Source organism: Acomys minous (genome assembly GCF_964271855.1).
Source record: "Acomys minous genome assembly, chromosome: 18".
NCBI classification, from domain to species: Eukaryota; Metazoa; Chordata; class Mammalia; order Rodentia; family Muridae; genus Acomys; species Acomys minous.
The window spans coordinates 40,208,045-40,214,494 of NC_140501.1; the positions used below are offsets into that span (position 1 = coordinate 40,208,045).

The 6,450-nt window shown below is 44.7% G+C and overlaps 1 pseudogene across 1 annotated transcript; it reads right to left on the bottom strand.

The window, feature by feature from the left end:
- Positions 1–5,394: 5,394 nt before the first annotated feature.
- Positions 5,395–6,028, bottom strand: LOC311589338 (large ribosomal subunit protein eL32-like; annotated as a pseudogene). The gene has a single exon. The product of its transcript is annotated as a large ribosomal subunit protein eL32-like (transcript).
- Between the last annotated feature and the right edge of the window lie 422 nt (positions 6,029–6,450).

A 6,450-nucleotide genomic window follows, 5' to 3' on the forward strand; every position in this document is an offset into this window, starting at 1 on the left:
AAGGCCCAACAGCTTGCATTTCTAACAAGCCCCCAGGGGATTGTGATATTGCCAGTCAGGGAGTCAGGCACTACCTTTCCCATGATAGAAAAACAAAGTTATTTAGTTATCAAGTCATGTGGGTAGGACACGCTGAGATTTTAAGATAGAAATCACTAAAAGTCAGCCACAGGAGAATATGATCAAAGTGGTGGTGCGTGCCTTTAATCCCAGCACTCGAGAGGCTGAGGCAGGCGGATCTCTGTGAGTTTGCAGCCAGCCTGGTCTACAGAGTGAGCTCCAGGACAGCTAAGGCTGCAGAGTGAAACCCTGTCTCAAAAACCTCACACACGCTTGCATCACCAGAGCCCAGGAGTTCAAGGCCACGTTGAGCGACTTGGTGAGGCCCTGTTTAAACAAATAAAAAGTAAACTCAAAACACATGAGACAATTGTCTGAGAGGATGAAGAAAAATTAGAACTCTTGTGTGTCGCTGGTAGGAATTTAAAGTTGCACAGCCACTGTGAAGTACGGTATGAACATGTCGCAAAAAAAATTAAACAGAATTGTCACATGATGAACTTCTGGATCCTAACTCAAAAGGCCTCAAGCGGGTCTCCAACAGACATCTATGCATTAGTGATCTGGGCAACATTATTTCACAACAGCCTAGAGACAGACATAGCCCAAACGTCCGTTGGTAGAAGCTATATCCTGTATCCGGAATATCATCCAAACCCTGTGTTCACAGCCTAGTTCCCAGCTTGGCACTACTGAGAGGTGTGGGCACTGTGAGAGGTGAGGGTAGTAAGAAGTTTTGTCACTCGGGGCATGCCCTTGGAGAAGATACTAAGACTCACTTTTGCCTTTTTCCCTGTCTGTCTTTGGGGTCCTAGCCATGAGACAACCACCCTGCCATACACTGTCACTGTGATATTATGACAGGGCCTACAGCAGGGACCCCAGACAATCATGCACTAGAAACCCTGAAAAAAGAGCCAGGAAGAAAGAAAAAAAAACTGAAAACCCAAACCAACGTTTCTCTTTGTAAGCTGGTTACTTCGGGTATTTGTTACAGTAGCAAGGAGCTGACCGATGCACTAGAGGAATGCATACATGCGGTCCAGACACGTTATGGAGAATGCCTTACTTAAAAGAGGATGAAATTCTGACACCTTGTACAGCATGGATGAACTTAGAAGCCATCATGAAAACCGAAATAAGCCAGACACAAAGGGAAAAGTACCTTGTGAGTCCAGAAGTACAGATAGTGGTCAAATTCATAGAGCTAGAAGGACTTCCAATAGAGAGGAGGGAGGGGAAGACATTCTTACTTAACAGTGTGGAGTGCGAATCAGGAAGCCGATCATGACAGTAGCACAAAAATATGAATGTATTTAACACTACTGAAGGGTGCAACTAAAATGGTTAAATAAGTCAACTTACACACACACACACACACACACACACACACACACACACACACACACACACACACGATCAAGCCTCTTCGGTTGGATTGCCAACTCTATTTCTAGGCCTTGACCTTACTCACCATGTGCTGGGCACGACTGGCCTCCTGTCAGGGCTGGTGCTGATGCAGACTGCCCAGGCAATGATCCGCCCTGTCCCTCTGGCGCTTCTGATTCATCTGTGGCACGGCTTTCCCCAAAGTGAACTCTCCATCCATGAGCAAGTAGCAGTCTCTTTTTTAGCCACACACACTCACTGGACAGGAAAGGTCTTTCCCAGGTTCCCAAGCCTGCATATTTTGATTTTTTTTTGTTTTGTTTTTATTTTTATTTTTATTTTCCACAGCAAACCGACCTCGTGAAGTATTTTCTTGTGTTTAAAACAGAAATTCTTACCTGGTCCTGAGGAAAATTTAAGGCAGGAGAATAGTCACTTAGATCTACTATCACACTTGTTTGCAGTGCAGAAAAGAAAGGACAAAGCCTTAACCAAGAAACACGAGCGCCACTCCAGACAAATGAGCTATCTTTAAAGATGTCACAGGCTGACAAACAGTTAGCCCCATCCACAGGCAGTCACCCCCTCTCAAATCCAGGCAGTTTGAAGGCTTTCTTTGGGTGGAAAAAATTACCCTGGCCTTGACTCAGGCATCCTCAGTCTCTTTAGCTGACAAGTCTTAAAAAGAAATCAAGAACCAGAAAGAATTAAAGGTTTGCCTATTTTTCCTCCGTCAGAAGCCTTCCAGCATCTAGAATTTATCTTGCGGCCCTATTTTCAATCTCTTTCTTCCTGCACAAACATATCAATAATTGTCCCATTATACACACACCTGAACTATATTTACAAAACGTGAGTATAAATTATACTGAAAATCGTATTAACACTGTGAATAAATTTAAAGATGTTCAAGTGAGGTCACAAATCAGCCTGTTTCCAACTACCTAAGGCCAGTGTGAAATCAATTCAAGCCAAAAACCAAGAAAGAGCCTGCGGCCACGTGGGAGCTGAGGAGACACAGGCTGGCTTCTGTTGTTGCCCTTTTGTAGGCAGAGAAGAGTCACGTGCTGGCAACTCAGTGTGGCTCACCTCACAAGAAAATGAATTGCACACACCCTAGATTCAGGGGGGGGGACTAACGTGTGAGACAACCAAGGTTGAGGCAAGGACTTCAGAAGGCACAAGCAGTGTGCTAAGGGGCTGACAGGCAGTCAGGTCAGATACCACATGAAAGTAGGATCTTTGGTTTTTATATTCTGTTCAAAAATATAACATATATAAGTATGATACACACACATTTTATATATGTATATATGTAGGTCATATATAAAATCACCTAGACATAGTTGTGCATGCCTGTGATCTTAACCTTTGGGAGGCCTCAAAGACAGAAGGATTGCTAAAACTTCAAGGCTAACTGAGGCTGCACAGTGAGTTCCAAGCCAGCCAAGGCCATATAAGGTCTTGCCTCAAAAAATAACAAAAAAAAACCCCTAAGATTATGAAAGTTTTCTTTTGAATTCGCCCACAGAAGCTTCTGCTCCCTAAACATAATGTATGCTTATAGTTTAGTGTATTTCTGACTTTTCCCACACCTACACTTTTATTTCTTTGGTTGGTTTGCTTGCTTGCTTGCTTGCTTGCTTCAAGTGTTGGAGAGTGAGTACAGGGCTGTGCAAACACTCCACTCCTGAGCTACAACCCAGAATTTTCATCCATCCATCCATTTACCTATCCATCCATCCATTCTTTTTCAAAGAAAACTAAGTGATATAGCCAATATTGCTTTACTATGTATTTTGTTTTGTTTAAACTTATAGTCACAGGTCTCTTAACAATGGACATATATTCTCAGAAATGTGCCAGTCTCCAATGTGTCATCGTTAAAGCATCATACATAGAATGCAGTTACTCAAAGTAAGATGGCCATGTCACCAGGTGATATCATTTTATGGGACTTTGGCAGTATAGAGTCTCTTATTGACCTGAATATAGTTATTCATTACATGACTGTATCTTGATACAACATTCTTTATGTTGTATAAATCTCACTTTCCCAGACTTCCTCACACTTCTGTTGTGAAAAGATCTCACAATTTATTTCATCATCCCTGATCGATGGGCATCTAGGTTATTTCCACTTCTTGGTCTTTCAACCACAATTACAATAGATAGCCTCAAGCTTGAATCTCTCCCATTCCCACCTGCCTGGAAAACTAAGAGAAAACCGACAGGACCAGAGCTCTAGGAGTAAGCAGGAAGCCACTTCCTGGTACCTGTCATTTAAATGGTAGCAGAGGAAGCCAAAAATGTAGCGTGGCAGCAGACCGTGTTTGGAAGGAACAGACTACCACAGTGCTCCATGGCAACCCAGGCCTCAGCCCTGTGCTCCTTCCTCAAACACACCTGACTGTACAGCTGAGCAACAGTCATGGCAAGGACAGGGCCTGTAGCCCAGCCAGAGTGTCTCTATGGGGGCAGCTTCAGAGGAGAGGGGACTTCTCTGTTCCTTTGGTCTCTCTGTTGGTTTGGTTTTGGGAGGTACCAGTGATTGAACTCAGGGTTTGGCCTGTGCCAGGTGAGTGTTCTATTCTGCACTATATCCCCAGCCCCCTCCGTTCTCTCTGTCTAATCTAGAGCCATCACCAGGAGGACTGGCTCATGGCCACCCATCTGGAAACAGCCAACCAGAACTTAACTCCAATTCCAAGCTCATCACCAACAAGGCCGCAAAGCAAGTGATCTACCTCTGGGCATCTACCCATAAATGGACACACAAGGACAAGAACATACTATGTGGGCACGCCATGGGATGAAGCTTTCCAAAGAGCTCCAGACTTGTGTCCTATCATGTTTACTATCCTGTGGCAGGCCATCTGTAGCCCTCTGCCTCTGCCTTGTAATGATAGTGACTTAATACTTCTCAGTGAAGTGACAAGCAAGGGCCTCAGCACCCTGGCTTACATATGGACAGAGATGATTCTGTCGGCCTGACCTGAGAGTTGTGAGGGTTCACAGGCTGTATGAGGCAGACCTGGCCCCCAGCTATATTCTGCTAACAGGAATACTGTTGATGTCACCATAGTGTGTCTTCCTGAGATGCATTCACACACACACACACACACACACACACACACACACACACACACACACACACACACCTCTTCTGCATCTCTAAGAGGCATGAATTCCCTGGGCTTCTCCAAAGTAGCTGACAGAACCTAGCTACATAATACAGGATAACCACACTACAATCCACAGACCTGAAGAGACCAAATAAATAACAAAGAGGAATCTAACGAGAATACTTAATTCTCATTCAGAAGGGTAAATAGAATAGACACCAGAAGCAGCTGAAGAGAAGGAACGGGAAGGGTGCCCACCATAGAGGTCCTCTGAAAGGCTCCACCCAGCAAGGGATACAAGCAGATGCTAAGACTCACAGCCAAGTTTTGGGGTGGAGCACATGGAGTCTATGGAAGAGTTGGGGGAATGGAAGGACTTGAAGGGGTCAAGAGCTCCACAAGGAGACCAGTGGAGGCAACAAATCCCAGCAGAGGACAGGGGTGCTGTAAAGACTGATGCACCAACCAAGGACCATGCATGGTGAGGACCTAGACCCTCTGCTCAGATGTAATAGATAGGCAGCACAGTCTCCTGTGGGTCCCATAATATGTAGAGTAGGGACGACTTCTGACATGGACTCTGGCTCCCACATGTATATCACTTCCTCCTGGTGAGGCTGCCTTGCTAGGCCACAGAGGAAGAAGATAGAGGCAGTCCAGATGAGACTTGATAGGCTGAGGTCAGATGTTAGGGGAGGAAGGTTCCCCTTTCTGAGGACTAGGTGAGGGAGGGGGTATGATAGTGGAAAGATGGGACCAGGAAGCGATGAGGGAAGGGGGCTACAATCGGGATGTAAAGTGAACAAAAAAAAATTTTTTTTGCAGTTTTTGTGGTTTTATTTAAACACAAATAAAACACGCACTCAAGCCCTCTACTCATTTTCTTCGCTGCGCAGCCTGGCGTTGGGATTGGTGACTCTGATGGCCAGCTGTGCTGCTCTATCTACCATGGCTTTTCGGTTCTTGGAGGAAACACTGTGAGCAATCTAAGCATAGTAAGATTTGTTGCACATCAGCAGCACTTCCACCTCCTTGACATTGTGGACCAGAAACTTCCGGAAGCCGCTAGGCAGCATGTGCTTGGTCTTCTTGTTGCTCCCATAACCAATGCTGGGCATCAGGATCCGGCCCTTGAATCTTCTCCACACCCTGTTGTCGATACCTCTGGGTTTCTGCCAGTTTCGCTTAATTTTGACATACTGGTCTGACTGGTGCCTGATGAACTTCTTGGTCCTCTTTTTGATAATCTTGGGCTTCACCAGAGGCCGGAGGGCAGCCATGATGCTGCAAAAGAGATGGCAGCCACCTCGTAGGTAGCACCGAGAAAGAAGAATGAGAAGGCAGCACGCAAGGCCAAAATTTTTTTAAGTGCAATCATAATAGGAATTTTTTCCTCTACTTTTAGGAGCATTGAGCATTTCATTAACTATTTAGATTTTTAGTGTTTAGTAATATTTTTACTTTTTTCAAATGTAAAAACCATTTTTCTAGTGATTAATAAAGGCATAGTTTTTTTTTTTTTTAAAGAAAAGAATGTAAGGTGTACTGTGACGGGAATGCAGAGGAAATATTCAAGATGTAGGCAATGGTGGTAGAATTAACAGGGTCAGATGGAAGCCCCCTCTTTGCTTGAAGACCATATCAAAGGTCTTCCCCTACATTTGAGGGAGGAAATACGTGAAGAAAGGTATACCCTCAGAGGCTGAAGAGAAGGTGAGTAAGGAATGTGTGGCCAAAGTTGGGAACTCAAGCCCTATGGGTAAACAGATGCATCCCATGGGCCATGGGAAAATATAGATCTAATAATAATAATCTGCCCAAGGATGACCTTGACCTGCAACCAAACATCCCAGAGCTGTGACTTCTCCGTCCCCAC